General features: G+C 43.3%; 1 protein-coding gene and 1 non-coding gene across 8 annotated transcripts in view; one reads left to right on the forward strand and one right to left on the reverse strand.

Annotated features, from left to right (window-relative positions):
- SYNE2 (spectrin repeat containing nuclear envelope protein 2) overlaps positions 1-18545 on the reverse strand; it is a 351348-nt gene that overhangs the window by 263958 nt on the left and 68845 nt on the right. The gene's annotated exons all lie outside the window — the stretch shown is intronic.
- On the forward strand, positions 10478-10584 carry LOC136336931 (U6 spliceosomal RNA). The gene has a single exon (XR_010731665.1). It is a non-coding gene; the product is annotated as a U6 spliceosomal RNA (small nuclear RNA).

The raw sequence follows: 18545 nt of genomic DNA on the forward strand, positions 1-18545 counted from the left end.
AGAAAATAAAAACACACAGGGAGACACAATAAAAATATGGCTTAAATATTTGAAGAATATACAGGAAAAGGCCTGTTACTTTAACTACGAAAGGGAGACTACTAACTAACAAAGAAAGCAGGGAAACAATTCACAACACATTGTTTCGGAACCAAGCACAAGCAAACAAGCAAGAAAAATAAATACCGTAATACCAAGACTGAGATCTTGTTTACCGAACCAGAAAAGTAAGTTTAGAAGGTAAGTCCTAACTATAACATAACTCACACAGCACGGTATGCAACCTCCAAGTTCTTTCATTTCACATTTGTCCCCTCTGGAGAATCCTTGTCACTGTGGAGAAAACAGCACTTGCCTGTCCAATCCAGCATTCCCTAAAATCACACTCTGCTCCCCCACCACACCAGAAACCTGTCCTTGCTGGTTGTTCCAACTCATAGATTTGACACTGCCACTGTTCATCACCCCCAACTACACTCTACCACCAAACCCTGACAGATCTGCCTCCAACACGGCTCTGGTGTCCTCTATGTCCTCCTCGACCTCTCCTGGCTCCCCCAGCCCTCCTGCCCGATCACCATCAGCTCTGTCCCGGACTACTTCCATGACCAACTAAGTCTACTCTATTCCTTTCAATCTGTTTTCCACTTCAACAGGTAAGTCTGAACATATCACCCTTTCCAGCCTTGGATGGTTTCCCTCTGCTCTGGATCAAGAGCACAATCCGTAAAAGCCTCGGAGGTTTTGTGTGGTCCCCATCAGAACATCTCAGCAGCCCCAGCACACACAACTCTTCCTCGAGACCAGGACTCCGGTCACTCCATCTCCTCGGTCACTCCATCTCCTCTCGGGGCCTTTACAAGCTACGTTCCCTCCGGCCACAGCCATTTGTACCACCCGGCCCACCCTCCCTTCACTGAGTTCACTTCTCCCTGTGCTTAGTCTCAGTTCAACTGCTGCATCCTGAAGGAAACCTAAGTCAATCTGTCTTTTGTTATCTGCTTTCTTGTCATGGATTTCCGGCCCCTATTTAGTACTTGCCTCAACCGGGAATCATTGTCGAGGTTAAGAGCACTAGGTCTGCAGCCAGACTACCTGGGTTTGATCCCGTGTCAGCCACTTATTAGCTGTGTGCCTCAATCACATCTGTAAAATGAGGATGATCACTTCACAGAGCTGTCAGCAGAATTAAGTACTTATAATGCTGCAGATCAGAGGTCAACAAACCAACCCAGGGGCTAAATCTGGCCCAAGGCCTGTTTTTGTAAAGTTTTATTGTAGCAGACTTGTTCATTTGTTTTCATATTGTCTGTAGCTACTTTCACGCTAAATTGGCAAAGCTGAATAGTTGTGACAGAGACCATGTAGACCTCAAAGACTAAAAATACTTACTACCTGGCTCTTCACAGAAGAAAAATTTACAATCCAGGCATGGACTGAGATTAGTCTACCCAAACAAGTATCAGCCATAACATGGATGAACTTTGAAAACATTATGCTAAGTTAAATCCAGTCACAAAATATTACATATGATATGATTCCACCTGCACGAAATGTCCAGCAGAGGCAGATCTAGAGAGGCAGAAAGCAGACCAGGGTTTGCCAAGGGCTGGGGGTGCGAGGTTGAAGAATGATAGCTAAAGTGTATGGGTTTTCTTTCGGAGGTGATAAAAATGTTCTAAAATTAAATGTGATGGTTGCACCACTCTGTGAATATACTAAAAACTGCTAAATTCTACACTTTAAATAGGTGAGTTGTATACTGTAGATTATAAATTATATCTCAATAAAGCTGTTCCCCCCAAAATATTAACTAATATCTGTGAGATTATTTGATTCATCACTCTCCTCATTAGCCAACTGGCTCCATGACAGCATGAGTCAAGTCTGACTTTGCTCCTCATCCTGCCTGCAGCACCTACCAAGGTGCATTGCATGTTGTACAAATTCAGAAAATATTTGTTGAATGAATGATTAAATGGCTGGGGAGGAGGGAGTGGCGCTCTATTGCTATTGTTCCCTAAGTCAACATAGCAATGTGAGTGCTTAGTTTGTGAGGAAAATATATAACATACAACAAAGGGTTCTCACTTTGAGCCTCAGCACATGAATCTAGCAACTTAGTGTTGCCACACGTGTGAACCACACCTTTGTGTGAACACCTGAGATTTTCACACTGAGGCTTTTATTTCCAACCTCATTGGCCAACATAGCTCCCAGCTCTTTGAGTGAGTAAATCTTGTATTTCTAGCACATGAAAATGAGTTCATATTACAGATAAAATGCCTAGAATCTAGGGTCCTATTTGTCTCTCCTCTTTTCTCACCTTATTCTGACTCATCTGAGTTGCTCAATAAATATCTGTGGAATGAATAATCTAAAGAAATAACTACATTTCTTTTAACACATTTCCTACTCCTTCCTACCTTTTTATCTACCATATAGAACTGTGATTACTTGTCTTTCTGAAAATCAAGACATATGAGCCTGAACACCTTCCTCTGGGGCAGCAGTCCAAGCACCTCTGACTTCTGAATGCAAAACCAGCAGACTGGACTGAAGAGATCTGGGCTGTGATTACAAATCTAGGGTTCTTACACTTTTGAATGCCAGGAAATTACCCGGGGGCTTTGCTTAAGGGCCAGGTTCTGGGTCCCAACTCCCAGAGGTTCTGATTTGGGGATTCACAAAGATCACTTTGAGGAATACCGGTAAGGCCACACCCCACACAGCAGCCCAGGTGATCTCTAATAAGTTCTGACTATGTCTCTACTCAGAATTTTTCAATTGTTTCTCCTTGGTCTTAGAAAAAAATTTTCAAATCCTTATATACAGGTGTGGGCAAAAGTAGGCTTACAGTTATAATTCAAATAAATAATACAATAATTAATAAATAGTAATACAAGAATAAACTAGCTCTGGCCGGGTAACTTAGTTGGTTAGAACATCATCCAGATATACCAAGGTAGCAAGTTAGATCCCAGATCAGGGAGCATAGAACAATCAACCAAGGAACACATAAATAAGTGAAACAACAAACTGATGTTTCTCTCTCTCTCTCTCTCTCTCTCTCTCTCTCTAAAATCAATAAATAAAAATTTTTAGGCCCTGGCTGGTTGGCTCAGCGGTAGAGCGTCGGCCTGGCGTGCGGGGGACCCGGGTTCGATTCCCGGCCAGGGCACATAGGAGAAGCACCCATTTGCTTCTCCACACCCCCCCCTTCCTCTCTGTCTCTCTCTTCCCCTCCTGCAGCCAAGGCTCCATTGGAGCAAAGATGGCCCGGGCGCTGGGGATGGCTCCTTGGCCTCTGCCCCAGGTGCTAGAGTGGCTCTGGTCGCGGCAGAGCGTCGCCCCTGGTGGGTGTGCCAGGTGGATCCCGGTCGGGCGCATGCGGGAGTCTGTCTGGCTGTCTCTCCCCGTTTCCAGCTTCAGAAAAATACCAAAAAAAAAAAAAATTAAAAATAAACTTTCACGTATTTACAACTGTAAACCTACTCTTGCCCATCCCTGTATTTGCATGACCCTTTCTAGCCTCATGTCTTAGCATTCTCTTTCAAACTCTAATCCTCCGTCTCACTGACACTCCACTCGGAGACAGTCCGCTCCTTTCCTCGGGTATGCGTATTCTGCTTCAGCTTCCGGCTTTCACATCCTGTTACCACTGCCCAGGGCACTCTTCCCATCTTCACCCTGCTGGTCTGCTAACATACTTTAGGTCAAAGTATAGAAAGCACTTCTGGGCAGCCTTCCCTGGCCTCCAAGTCTGGGTTAGGCACCCCTACTCTGATCTTCCGCAGTATCACGTTTTCCCTCCCCCGAAGCACATATCGTAAGATTCTGTACTAGTCTATGTACTTCTCAGTATCCCTGTAATAACAACATACATTTTGGGACAGTATGTGCCATGTGCCATCCTGTAAGTTCAGCATAGTGCCTTGTACACAACAGGTGCTACAAATCACTTGTTGAATAATGAATGAACAAATAAAATAATGGGGTTCTAAGGAAAAATGAATCTATACTTAGAAAAGGCATAGCAAGTAATGGAGTAGTACATCGTACCTTAGAAAGCCCTATACTTCCCTTCAACAAGTGCCTGATATTTCTGTTCTCCTTCACGACAAAATTTCTTAAAATCATTGACTGTCTCCAGTTCCTCACCTCCCACTCTCCCCTCAGCCCATCCAGTCAGGCCACTGTCTGTACCGCCTGAGTCAGGCTATCCTTATCAGGACCACCAACTGATAAGGGGCTCTGAGCCCACTCCAGTGACCATTTCTCTCCATTCAACACAGATGACCACATCACCTTCTTCAAACACTTTCATCAAGAAGCTTCCACGCCACCCCACTTACTGCTTTTCCTTCTTTGTCCCTGGCTACTCCTCAGTGCCCTTTGCTTGTTCCTCATGTTATGCTTGACCTCTAAACACTAAAGAACCCCAAACGTCTGCTCTAGCTACGCAGTCCATAGGTGATCTCATCTAGTCCATGGCTTTAAACATAAACACACCAACCAGGCTGATGGTGTCCCATCTGGATTCTTACATCCAAATGTATGCAGTACTGGGTATCTCCATTTGGATTACCAAATAAGCATCTCACATCAATCATGGCAAAATAAACTCCTGGTTCCTCCCAAACTCATTCATTTAACAGTCTTATTCTTTGCTGAACTACTCAGGTGCTCAAGGCAAAATTTACAATTTATTCTTGATTTGTGAACTTACCCCTTGCTCACAAATACATTTTTTAAAAATCCATAGTTCGCCTGACCAGGTGGTGGCGCAGTGGATAGAGCGTCGGACTGGGATGTGGAAGAACCCAGGTTCAAGACCCCAAGGTCACCAGCTTGAGCGCGGGCTCATCTGGCTTGAGCAAAGAGCTCACCAGCTTGGACCCAAGGTCGCTGGCTCCAGCAGGGGGTTACTCGGTCTGCTGAAGGCCCACGGTCAAGGCACATGTGAGAAAGCAATCAATGAACAACTAAGAAGTCGCAACGCGCAACGAGAAACTGATGATTGATGCTTCTCATCTCTCTCCGTTCCTGTCTGTCTGTCCCTGTCTATCTCTGCCTCTGTTTAAAAAAAAAATCCATAGTTCTTATTCCATTGCTACCACACTGGTCCAAATCACCATGATATCAAACTTGGACTATAATAAATGCATTCTAACTGGCTTCGCTACTTTAACCTTGTTCCCAGATAACTCCCTCCCCACTCAGCAGCCAGAGGGATCACTTGGAAAACAGATCCTATCATTTTACTCCCCTATTAATATCTGCCAATGGTTCCCATCCACACACCTCAGCTTGGAGCTGACAAACCCCTGCCTGATCTAGCCCTACCTTACCTTGCTCTCCAATACCAGCCCATGCCACCCCTTGCCCACAATCCAGCCACCAGGCTTCCTATGCTCCATGAATTCACCAAGTTTGTTTCCATCTTTGAGCGATCCTACTGGAATGCTCTTGTCTTGTTCTTTGCTAGGCAGCTCCTTTGTGTTATTCAAAGGCTCCTCACATGTTCCTCCTCAGGTAGGCCATCTCTGACCACCCAACCTAAGGACACCCAGGCACTACCACATGAATTCATTTTTAATCCTCTATATGTCTTACTGTGGGCTGAACATTTCTTGATAATTTATCCTTTGTCTCTCTAATTTAAATGCAAACACCATAGACATATGAAGCTTGCTGGAGTTGTTAGCCTCAGCATTTTCTTAACCTAAAATAGTGCTTAATGCAGGGTGCAGGATCTCAGAAACACACGTTGCCTAAACAAATTCATGACCTGAACTCATAAAAACCAAATTATATGATGAAGAAATATGAGTTTATCTGTACATAAGAAATATTTTGTTTTGAAGCTATCATCAGACCCCTTGGAAGTGTTACCGAGAAAACATTCAGACCAAAGCAGACAGAGATACACAGCAGAACTAGTTCCCACGATTAATAATCCTACTCAGCAGAGGACAAAGTCAACAATTTCAATGTTCTGGAAAGATACTAAATGCCTCTTGCATTTCAGAAGGGCTTTTCTGTTCTGTATCTGAGCCAAGTGCCCTTCCTCTTATAACATTTTACTGCTGATAGGATTGGTAGTCCCCTTGCAGGAACTACTGAAAACAGCAAGACTGGAAAGACCCACGATGCGGACAGGAAGTGTGTGTAGCTACTCTTCTGTCATATTCTTCCTGCGCTCATTCAACAAGCCTCACTGCACAGACCCTCAATGACAAAGAGAGATTATTCACCCAGAATCTCATGTTTCTTTTCCAATGAAATACATAGTTAGAACTTCAAACATTTCATCTACCTGAAAATTATTCATATGCTTTTATATATATATATATATATATATATATATATATATATAATTTTTTTTAGTTGAGAGGAGGGGAAATAGTGAGGTGGACTCCCGCATGTGCCCTGACCAGGATCCACCAGGCAACTCCATCTAGGACCGATACTCGAGTACCAAGCTACTTTTAGCACCTGAGGCTGATGATCTCCAATGGAGCCATCCATTGAGCGCCAGGGGCCCAATTCAAACCAATCAAGCCACTGGGTGCAGGAGGAAAGGAGGGAGAGAAAAGTGAAGGAGGAGAAAAAGATAGTCATTTCTCCTGTGTGCCCTGACCAGAAATCGAACCCAGGATGTCCATATACTGGGGCCGACACTCTATCCACTGAGCCACCAACCAGGGCCCATATACTTTTATTTACCACTTTTAAATGGCTCTAAAAATACCTGGTATCAGTAAACTTCAGTTCTCATATATGTATCAAAAACAACAAATGCAGTTACATTTTACTAACATTTCCCAGAATGTTTTAGAAAACCAAAGACATTTCGAGAAATTGTAATCCCTAGTGTCAAAATCAGATGCGGAAAGTAATCTCTTGAAGAAGCACATTTATAATGACCTCCAATATTTAGAGCAGAAAATCACACGCTAAACCCACTAAATGTTTATAAATTAATTTATTATATTGACTTCTTACTTTCCCCTTTGTAAAATTGAGATTGAGTTTTATTTTTCCTAATATACTACTTCAAGTTCTGAATAACTACACCCCTCCCAGGACACATGCATACACAAAAGCTCAGAAAAATCTTGTCTCTCCCATGGGGCTAATTAAAAAGGATTCTGATTTCTATAAGGAATGAATGAGATCTTTGTTAACCTACTTTAACAAGACTCTAAATGACCCTGGATTTATCTTGCCCTAGTTTTCAAAATGTAACTGACCCAGAATAAAGTAAACTTATCCCCAAACTTCTGGCAAAGACAGAACCAAAATTCCCAGGAGCCAAAACTGTATGCAGAGCCTGAGAAAAAAAAAAGTTCCCTGAAAAACACCGTACAGTGCAAACACCACTATGCAAAGAGCTCTTATTTTATTTTTTGTTTAATTGGAATATTTTTAAGATTATAAAGCCAATAATCTTCCAAGAAAACACAGCAAAATACATTATTAGCTACTGTGATATCAGGAACTTTCTGGAAGCTTTTGTGTTGGGATAGTACAGCACAGATAGCTAATAAAGGACTATAACTTGATTATTTTCCCTAGGTGGAATAATTACCTAATTAGCCAACAAAGACCTCAGAGATGATTTGCTTTTATTCCTAATAATTAAGCAGCCTACACTGGTTAGGGAAGCCAAAATACTGGCTGCTAATACACGTCCTCTTCCCAGTCTTCATTCATCATTTCCATCAGAATTCCACACTGGGACCTCAGGTGCAAGAGGGTAGAACTTTCACCCTGGAGCCTTTTATTAATCCTGATCCTCTTTCTCAGACTTCACATGGTTTCATTCACTCACTGTCATAGGTAAACAGAACTCTCCCAGAAACACGATCCTGAAGTACTGTTGGCCCCCAAACATCATATACACACCTTACTGCGTTGTGCTGAAAGAAATCCCTGGTTCTATTCTAATTGGCTGATTTTCCTGAACACTGAACAGTTTTTCGAATTAAGGCACTTAATATATTTTTAACATTGGAATGGTCACTGATTTATTCACACTACAGTTGTTTAATGAAAGCCTAACATAGGCCAGGAACTTCACTGGCAATAAAAATACACGAGTATCCTAAGCAGAGCCCCTTACACACACTCAGAGGAAGCAGAAGGCCTAGTAAAGCAGGTGATGTCCAAACAAGAGCAAAAACTCAAGGTTACGGAACAATTCAACAAAGCCCAGCAAGAATTCAACAAACTCCAGAAAGTTCTTAGCAAAATGTTCGGGTTTTTTAGAGTGAGAAGAATATAATACATTTGTAATTCACCTTGCAAATAACATGTTACATAGAGTATACTCTTATCCTTCACCTCCCTAAAACTGAAATATGAAAAGATATTCCAGACAACATTTCAGTCATACTCATCAACTTGTTTCATGGGAATGGTTAGCTTTGCACCCCAGGCCATTTTCTCACTTTTGCATAACATCAAGCACAGCGGGGCTACTGGCTTCCTGAAGGTGCTCAATCTATTCATCTCTGTGCCCTTAACACCCAGCCCAGGGCACACACTGAATAACTAAATAAAATTAAACATTACATCACATTATCATGCTTGTAATTTAACCCACCGAACACAAACAATTTCTAATGCTACTAAAAATAATATCTGAATTGAAAGCCTCCCTTCAGATGGAGAGTCATAAATAATGAATAGATTTAAATAGAGTAATAACCTAGCCACAGAGAGTCACATTTCACTACCGAGCCCTACCGAGTAATGATATCCACCGAGAAGGCAGAGAAGGGTTTTTAAATCTTTCAAAATATGTCATCTAGATGATAACAGCACTAAATAAAACATATGAGCATTGTTTGAAATGACACAGTGACTGGGCTGAACATAGCTTTTATACAGGTTTATGCAGACAGTTAACCATTCACCAGCATTTTGGCAGGACTGCATGAAAGTTAACTCCTCGTGCGGTGGCAAAGGTAACAGAATACACGCTCCTTCCTACTCTGTGTCTAATTAATGATAACATTCAGGCCTCAGACTCTGTTTTTCTAAAGCACTGGCCTACCTCATTTTTTTTTAAACAGTTACTTGCTTCTGATACATAAATTTATTGTGTCTTTTTATGGCCAACAAATTATTATATTTTCCTGTTCAAAAGTAGTAACTGAAATCTGAAACATAAAAGTGTCCAAAACAGTTCAAAACTGCCATAGCTGCCATTTAAAATGTCAAAAGATGAGTCAACCAATCAATGAATATCACTTATTGTTCGTTTGACTTTCAAATGAGCTCTGCACCTGCACCATGTCTTTACTCTTTCCATGACACAGAAGGGCCTCACAAGTTTCTTTGTAAATAGTATCTTTTACCTACAACAATTTATTTTAAGCACACTGATATGAAAGAGTACTTAATGCTATTAAAATAATAAGTGAAAACACATTTAAAAAGACAGCTAATAATTTGGACATTATGTGTCTACCACTATCATCCTAAGCAACTCAACTTCTAAACCTTGGAGCTGCTCTAGCTGAGTACCATATTCAATAGTCGCAATGTTCTACTGAGTCTTCCACCTTAATTGTTTTCGTATCTGTCCGTACTTTCAAACTCACTGCTGTAACTCAAATCCAGGAAAATACTGCCCAACACCCAGATATCTGCAAAGCTTTCATACTGGTTTCTCCGACCCAGCTTCTCACCCTTTTCAAGTCTTCCTTTACCTCAGAAACAGATTAATCTCCTCAACGCACAACTCTGACCTCTGACTGTGTACGATACTCTCATTCTCAAGAACCAAGAGCTACCTACTGCCTAAAAGCAAAATCCGCAAACTTCATGGGTTTGAATTCAATTCCCTTAAGGACCTTAATCTGAGAACTACTTTAGAAGGGATTTCTGCTTTGGTCTCGCATGAAATCAAATGTCTAAGAAAGTCCTTTCCAACTTGAAAATTCTGTGATACTTATATCCGTCTTGTTTCCTTACTATTTTCATATTCATATCAATCCAATGCCTCAAAGAATTGTTCCCTGAACATACCTTTCCCAACTGAAGAGCTTAGGAGAGATGTTATTTCAGGCAAAATATTTACTTTGTGTGTGTGTGTGTGTGTGTGACAGAGAGAGACAGAGAGAGGGACAGATAGGGATAGACAGGAAGGAAGGGAGAGAGATGAGAAGCATCAACTCTTTATTGTAGCACCTTAGTTGTTCATTGATTGCTTTCTCATATGTGCCTTGATGGGAGGGGGGCACAGCAGACCAAGTGACCCCTTGCTTGAGCCAGCGACCTTGGGCTCAAGCTGGTGAGCTTTGCTCAAAACAGATGAGCCCACGACCTCAGGGTCTTGAACCTCAGTCCTCCGTGTCCCAGTCCGCACTCTATGCACTGTGCCACCACCTGGTCAGGCTACTATTTTTCTTAAGATAAAACAGAAGGAAGCACTATTATTTTTCCAGTTAAGAAATCCTATAGAGTGCTTGCTTCAGCAGCACATATACTAAAATTGGAAAGATACAGAGAAGATTAGCATGGCTCCTGCGCAAGAATGACACGCAAATTCGTGAAGCGTTCCATAGTTTTTCAAGTGGGATTTACTCTTGGGAAGCAAGGCTGGTACAATGTTCACAAATCAATCAATGTGATTCATCACATAAACAAAAGGAAGGAGAAAAACCACATGATAATTTCAATAGATGCAGAAAAAGCATTTGATAAAATCCAGCACCCATTCATGATCAAAATTCTCAGCAAAGTGGGAATACAGGGAACATACCTCAACATGATAAAAGCCATCTATGACAAACCCACAGCCAACATCATACTCAATGGGCAAAAATTAAAAGCAATCCCCTTAAGATCAGGAACAAGGCAGGGGTGCTCCCTTTCACAACTCTTACTCAACATAGTTCTGGAAGTCCTAGCTGCAGTAATCAGAAAAGAAGAAGAAATAAAAGGCATCCAAATTGGAAAAGAAGAAGTAAAACTATCATTATTTGCAGATGATATATTGTATATAGAAAACGCTAAAGTCTCAGTCAAAAAATTACTAGACCTGATAAATGAATTCAGCAAGGTGGCAGGATATAAAATTAATACTCAGAAATCAGAGGCATTTTTATATACTAACAATGAACTGTCAGAAAGAGAAATTAAGGAAGCAATCCCCTTTACCATTGCAACCAAAAAAATAAAGTACCTAGGAATAAATTTAACCAGGGATATTAAAGACTTGTACTCGAAAAATTATAAAACATTGATAAAAGAAATCAGGGAAGATACAAACAAGTGGAAGCATATACCGTGCTCATGGTTAGGAAGAATAAACATCATTAAAATGTCTATATTGCCCTGGCCGGTTGGCTCAGTGGTAGAGCGTCGGCCTGGCATGCAGAAGTCCTGGGTTTGATTCTCGGCCAGGGCACACAGGAGAAGCGCCTATCTGCTTCTCCACCCCTCTCCCTCTCCTTCCTCTCTGTCTCTCTCTTCCCTTCCCGCAGCAGAGGCTCCATTGGAGCAAAGATGGCCTGGGCGCTGGGGATGGCTCCTTGGCCTCTGCCCCAGGCGCTAGAGTGGCTCTGGTCGCGGCAGAGCGAGGCCCCGGAGGGGCAGAGCATCGCCCCCTGGTGGGCAGAGCGTCGCCCCCTGGTGGGCGTGCCGGGTGGATCCCGGTCAGGCGCATGCGGGAGTCTGTCTGACTGTCTCTCCCCGTTTTCAGCTTCAGAAAAATACAAAAAAAAAATTTCTATATTACCCAAAGCAATATATAAATTCAATACAATACCGATTAAAATACCAATGACTTGCTTCAAAGATATAGAACACATATTCCAAAAATTTATATGAAAGCAAAAGAGAACACGAATAGCCTCAGAAATCTTGAAAAGGAAGAATAAAGTGGGAGGTATCACACTTTCTGATATCAAGTTATACTACAAGGCCATTGTACTCAAAACAGCCTGGTACTGGTATAAGAACAGGCATATAGATCAATGGAACAGAACTGAGAACCCAGAAATAAACCCACACTTTTATGGACAACTGACATTTGACAAAGGAGGTAAGAGCATACATTGGAGTAAAGACAGACTCTTCAACAAATGGTATTTGGAAAATTGGACAACTACCTGCAAAAAAATGAAACTAGACCACCAACTTACACCATTCACAAAAATAAACTCAAAATGTAAGCCATAAAACCATAAGCATCTTAGAAGAAAACATAGGCAGTAAGCTCTCTGACATCTCTCGCAGCAATATATTTGCCGATTTATCTCCACGGGCAAGTGAAATAAAAGACAGGATAAACAAATGGGACTATATCAAACTAAAAAGCTTCTGCACAGCTAAAGACAATAAGAACAGAATAAAAAGACAAACTACACAATGGGAGAATATATTTGACAATACGTCTGATAAGGGGTTAATAACCAAAATTTATAAAGAACTTGTAAAACTCAATACCAGGAAGACAAACAACCCAATCAAAAAATGGGCGAAAGAAATGTATAGACACTTCTCCAAAGAGGACATACAGATAGCCAATAGGCAGATGAAAAAATACTCAACATCACTAATCATTAGAGAAATGCAAGTTAAAACCACAATGAGATTATCACCTCACACCAGTCAGAATGGCGCTCATCAACAAAACAACACAGAATAAGTGTTGGCGAGGATGTGGAGAAAAGGGAACCCTCCTGCACTGCTGTTGGGAATGGAGACTGGTGCAGCCACTGTGTAAAACAGTATGGAGATTCCTGAAGAAATTAAAAATCGAACTGCCTTTTGACCCAGCTATACCACTTTTAGGAATGTACCCCAAGAACACCATAGCACTATTTGAAAAGAAGAAATGCACCCCCATGTTTATGGCAGCATTGTTCACAATAGCGAAGATCTGGAAACAGCCCAAGTGTCCATCAGTGGACGAGTGGATTAAAAGCTTTGGTACATATATACTATGGAATAACTACTCAGCCATAAGAAATGATGACATTGGATCATTTACAACAACATGGATGGACCTTGATAACATTATACTGAGCAAAATAAGTAAATCAGAAAAAGCTAAGAACTATGTGATTCCATACATAGGTGGGACTAAAAAATGAGACTCAGAGACATGGACAAGAGTGTGGGGGTTATGGGAGGGGGGGGAGAGAGAGGGGTTCGGGGAGGGGAGGGGCACAAAGAAAACCAGTTAGAAGGTGACGGAAGACAATTGGACTTTGGGTGATGGGAATGCAGCATAATCAAATGTCAAAATAACCTAGAGATGCTTTCTCTGAACATATGTACCCTGATTTATCAATGTCACCCCATTAAAATTAATTAATAAAAAAAAAAGAAATCCTATAGAAAGATATAAAGAAATTCTATATTAGACACGTTGGTAAAGCAAATAGTTGTGTTTTTTTTTTAAGATTTTGTTAAAGTGATTTGACAGAGGGAGAGTGGGGGAAGCAAGAAGTATTAACTCCTAGCTGCTTCACTTTAGCTGTTCATTGCTTGCTTGTCTTTTGTGCCTTGACCGGGCAAGCCAGGGTTTTGAACTGGCAACCTCAGCATTCCAGGTTGAGGCTATATCCACTGTGCCACCACAAGCCAGGCAGCAAATAACTTTTAAAGACAGCTATTTGTTTATCATTTTAATAGCCTGGACTTTCATATATCAAATTTATTTAAAATATGGATCATCCATAGTAGGACAAAATGCACTTTTATTTTTACATCAATCTGCTCAAATCCACAAATGTCATTTCTTTCTTTTCCCAACGATCCAACCGTTTCCAGGCTATTCTCACAAGTAAGAGAACACAAATATCTTCTTATAAAAAGAACCCTCAAAAATCCGTTCATAAAGACATTCTCTCAAGATCACACAAAAGACGAGCAAGAAGATGAAGTCACTTGTTTATCGTCCCGCTCTATGAATTCCAGCAAAGCACTTCCTGATTCCTTCGGCCAGATCCCATGTAGGTCCTGCACACACAGGACATCTGTTTTCATGGCATAGCAACAACACATCACCACATTTCTTTTTTTCCCCCCCCTTTTTCTTGCATTTTTCTGAAGCTGGAAACAGGGAGAGACAGTCAGACAGACTCCCGCATGCGCCCGACTGGGATCCACCTGGCACGCCCACCATGGGGCAACGCTCTGCCCACCAGGGGGCGATGCTCTGCCCATCCTGGGCGTCGCCATGTTGCGACCAGAGCCACTCTAGCGCCTGAGGCAGAGGCCACAGAGCCATCCCCAGCGCTCGGGCCATCTTTGCTCCAATGGAGCCTTGGCTGCGGGAGGGGACGAGAGAGACAGAGAGGAAGGCGCAGCAGAGGGGTGGAGAAGCAAATGGGCGCTTCTCCTATGTGCCCTGGCCAGGAATCGAACCCGGGTCCTCCGCACGCTAGGCCGACGCTCTACCGCTGAGCCAACCGGCCAGGGCCATCACCACATTTCAATGCAGACATCCTCGTCTTCTCTTGAGCATGTTATTCGGAGTCAGGCTATAGCCATAATTACCTCACCTTAGGTAAGTTATGGCTAACATAAAGTAGGCCTTATAAATTAAATAGTCCTCTATCTCCCTCTAAAATGAGAAATAGCTTTCTTATGAGCAATGATCCCAAACCCCTTATGTTACCTAAAATCTCTTCTCTCATGTTATTCCAAGGATCATTAAGCACATGTGAATTTTGTGAAATACCAGTCTGCTTACATGGTGTACAAAGCCAAATGCTTTCTCCCCTCCTTCTTTAAACTGAATTTATTTCCTGGCCGGTTGGCTCAGTGGTAGAGCGTTGGCCTGGCGTGCAGAAATCCCGGGTTCGATTCCCGGCCAGGGCACACAGGAGAAGCGCCCATCTGCTTCTCCACTCCTCCCCCCCTCCTTCCTCTCTGTCTCTCTCTTCCCCTCCTGCAGCGACGCTCCATTGGAGCAAAGATGGCCCGGGCACTGGGGATGGCTCTTTGGCCTCTGCCTCAGGCGCTAGAGTGGCTCTGGTCCCAACACAGCGACGCCCCGGAGGGGCAGAGCATCGCCCCCTGGTGGGCAGAGCATCACCCCTGGTGGGCGTGCCGGGTGGATCCTGGTTGGGCGCATGCGGGAGTCTGTCTGACTGTCTCTCCCCATTTCCAGCTTCAGAAAAATACAAAAAAAATAAATAAATAGTAATAATAATAATAATAAACTGAATTTATTGGGGTGACATTGCTTAACAAAATTATGCAGGTTTCAGGTGTACAATTCTATAATACATCACCTGTATATTGTATTGCGTGTTCACCACCCCAAGTCAAGTCTCCTTCCCTCACCATTTATCCCCCTTTACCCTCTTCTACCTCTCCCTACCCCCCTTTCTTTCTGGTAATCACCATACTGTTGTGTGTCTATAATTTTTTTTTTGCTTACTCCGTTCACCTTTTTTACCTAGTTCCCCCACTGCCCGCAACAGCAGTCAGCTGTTCTCTGTATCTACGAGTCTGTTTCTATTTTGTTAGTTTATTTTATTCATTAGATTCCATATATAAGTAAAATCATACTTGTCTTTCTCTGACTGGCTTAGTTCACTTGTTTTTCTCTGACTGGCTTATTTCACTTAGCATAATAATCCCCAGGCCCATCCATGCTGTCGCAAAGGGTAAGATTTCCTTCTTTTTCATGACTGAGCAGTATTCCATTATGACTTTTGCCAACAGTCTGCTCTTCAGTAGTAGCTAATATACATAATATTATGTCAGTTTTTGTCCAAATAGTTAATAATCCTGACATGAAACCAAGTTACCTTCAAAAATATATACGTTCCTACTTTCCTTCCTTCCTTCCTTCCTTCCTTCCTTCCTTCCTTCCTTCCTTCCTTCCTTCCTTCCTTCCTTCCTTCCTTCCTCCCTCCCTCCCTCCCTCCCCCCTCCCTCCCTCCCTTCCTTTCTTTCTTCTTTTCTTCCTTCCTTTCTTCCTTCCCTTCTCCCCTCCATTCTTTCTTCTTTCTTTTTCTCTTTCTTTCTTTCATCAACAACTAGATTGAATGAATCATTGTAAATCTGCTGATAACAATATAGAACTTAACTTCAGGAAATCTCTTCACTTCACTGGTAGGCCTTCCTTCTATAGTCATGAGAACATCTTGGTGGGTATCCCAGAGGGTGCCTGGCTAACGTGAGCAGCCCTTGCCCAGTTTCAACCTTCCCAGGTCATAGTATCTGCCCTCCACCTCCCCTCATAGGACAATGCAGCCAGCACCCTGATCCTGAAAACAGTACAGCAGGAAGCAAAATCCTTCACACCAGTAGGGAATGTATGTGACATTTCCATGCAAACTTCCCACACTCATCTCCTGTTGTTAAGCAAACTGTTTAACTTTGTATAATTCAAAACGCAGTATAAGAAACCACTGATTTCTCAGTAATCTGCTAATTATTCTGAGCTACTTATGAATCTGAGATTATTAATGTTACCTGAAGATGCCCAATCCATACTCTGACTGTAAAAGTTTGCTATGGATTAACTGGGATAAAGCTAAGATTTAAGTGGATTTGGGGGAGAAAGTGGTAGGGAAATTCCCTCCTTCAGACTGCTCTTTGACATGCGTCAGAGGGGCTGTTACAGCAGAAAGAAAACTACCCTGCAGGTCAAAGCCCAGCTCTGCTGCGCACCAGCTGTGCGACTCTGGGAAAGTGATTCCACCTTCCGGAGTGAGGCCTTCCTTCTCGGTGCCCCGAAGGCAAAAATTCCTACCTCACAAAGTTCTGTGTGGATTAAAGGGGACAATGTATGAAGGAATGCTAGAACATCTACATAAAAGTCTGGGAGCATCTGCAGCGGGGAAGGAAACGTTAAACACAGTGACTACAACACTGCTAAAATAGGTACGACAGAGAGGGCAGCGCAAATCTCAGCCAGAGAAAGAGTGAGGCTCAGGAGGAGGCGGAGTCTGGCTGGCTCTGGGACAGGGAGGGGTAGAGGAGAGAGAGAGGAGCTGACTTCTCCCAGTGGGAAGAGGAGGCAGGGGAGCTGTGGGGGGTGGGGGAGCCTGACCAAAAGTACACAGGCAGGGGGAGCACAGCCCCTGAGAGAGCTGTGGGGCTGGAAACTGGTTCTGGGTGAGGTGGGAGATGAGGGCAGAGAGAAAGGGAAGCAACAGAAGAAAGAGCCTGTGAGCCATACCCTGAAGTCTAGACTTTACCCCACAGGTGATAGGCAGCCATTGAATAGAGATGTCAAAAAAAAAAAAAAGGCCCTGGCCAGTTGGCTCAGTGGTAGAGCATCGGTCTGGCGTGCAGGAGTCCGGGGTTCGATTCCTGGCCAGGGCACACAGGAGAAGCACCCATCTGCTTCTCCACCTCTCCCCCTCTCCTTCCTCTCTGTCTCTCTCTTCCCCTCCTGCAGCCAAGGCTCCATTGGAGCAGAGATGGTCCGGGCGCTGAGGATGGCTCCGTGGCCTCTGCCTCAGGTGCTAGAATGGCTCTGGTTGCAACAGAGCAATGCCTCAGATAGGCAGAGCATAGCCTCCTGGTGGGCATGCCAGGTGGATCCCGGTCGGGCGCATGCGGGAGTCTGTCTGACTGCCTCCCCGTTTCAAACTTCAGAAAACAAACAAACAAACAAAAAACCCGGTAAAAATTGGACTTCTAGATTATAGTTTTTTCCTTTTCAACTCACAGCTTCTCTTCTATGTGTGTGCTCTTGGACAAGAAATCCTTAGAGACAAAGATCCAAAGATCTCAACTGTAAATACATAAAGAGAAGTTACAATGCATTCACTGAGCACCTACTCTGTGTCAGGCACTGTCCTAAGCCCCACACAAGCTTTATTGTTCATCTTCAACACACACAGCTGCCACACAGCCATAATCATCGTATTTTAAGTATAAGGAAACTGACACTAAAAAGAGATAAAATCTCACCTGACTAGCCAGTGGTACAGTGGACAGAGCATCAGCCTGGGATGCTGAGGACCCAGGTTGGAATCCCCGAGGTCACCAGCTTGAGCATGGGGTTGCCAGCATGAGTGTGGGACAACAGACGTGATCCCTTGGTTGCTGGCTTGAGGCCAAGGTTGCTGGCTTGAGCAAGGGGTCACTGACTCTGCTAGAGCCCCCCACACAAGGCACATATGAGAAAGTAATCAATGAACAACTAAGGTGTCACAACTATGAGCTGATGCATCTCATCTCTCTCCCTTCCTGTCTGTCTCTCTCAATAAAAAAGAAAAAAAAAAGATAAAATCTCTTGCCCAAGTTCAAAGAACTAGCAACTGGCAGAGCCAGCATTAGAAATTGGACTTAGCCCTGGCCGGTTGGCTCAGCGGTAGAGCGTCGGCCTAGCGTGCGGAGGACCCGGGTTCGATTCCCGGCCAGGGCACATAGGAGAAGCGCCCATTTGCTTCTCCACCCCTCCGCCACACCTTCCTCTTTGTCTCTCTCTTCCCCTCCCGCAGCCAAGGCTCTACTGGAGCAAAGATGGCCCGGGCGCTGGGGATGGCTCTGTGGCCTCTGCCCCAGGCGCTAGAGTGGCCCTGGTCGCAACATGGCGACACCCAGGA

This window comes from Saccopteryx bilineata, chromosome 4 (genome assembly GCF_036850765.1).
Source record: "Saccopteryx bilineata isolate mSacBil1 chromosome 4, mSacBil1_pri_phased_curated, whole genome shotgun sequence".
NCBI lineage: Eukaryota > Metazoa > Chordata > Mammalia > Chiroptera > Emballonuridae > Saccopteryx > Saccopteryx bilineata.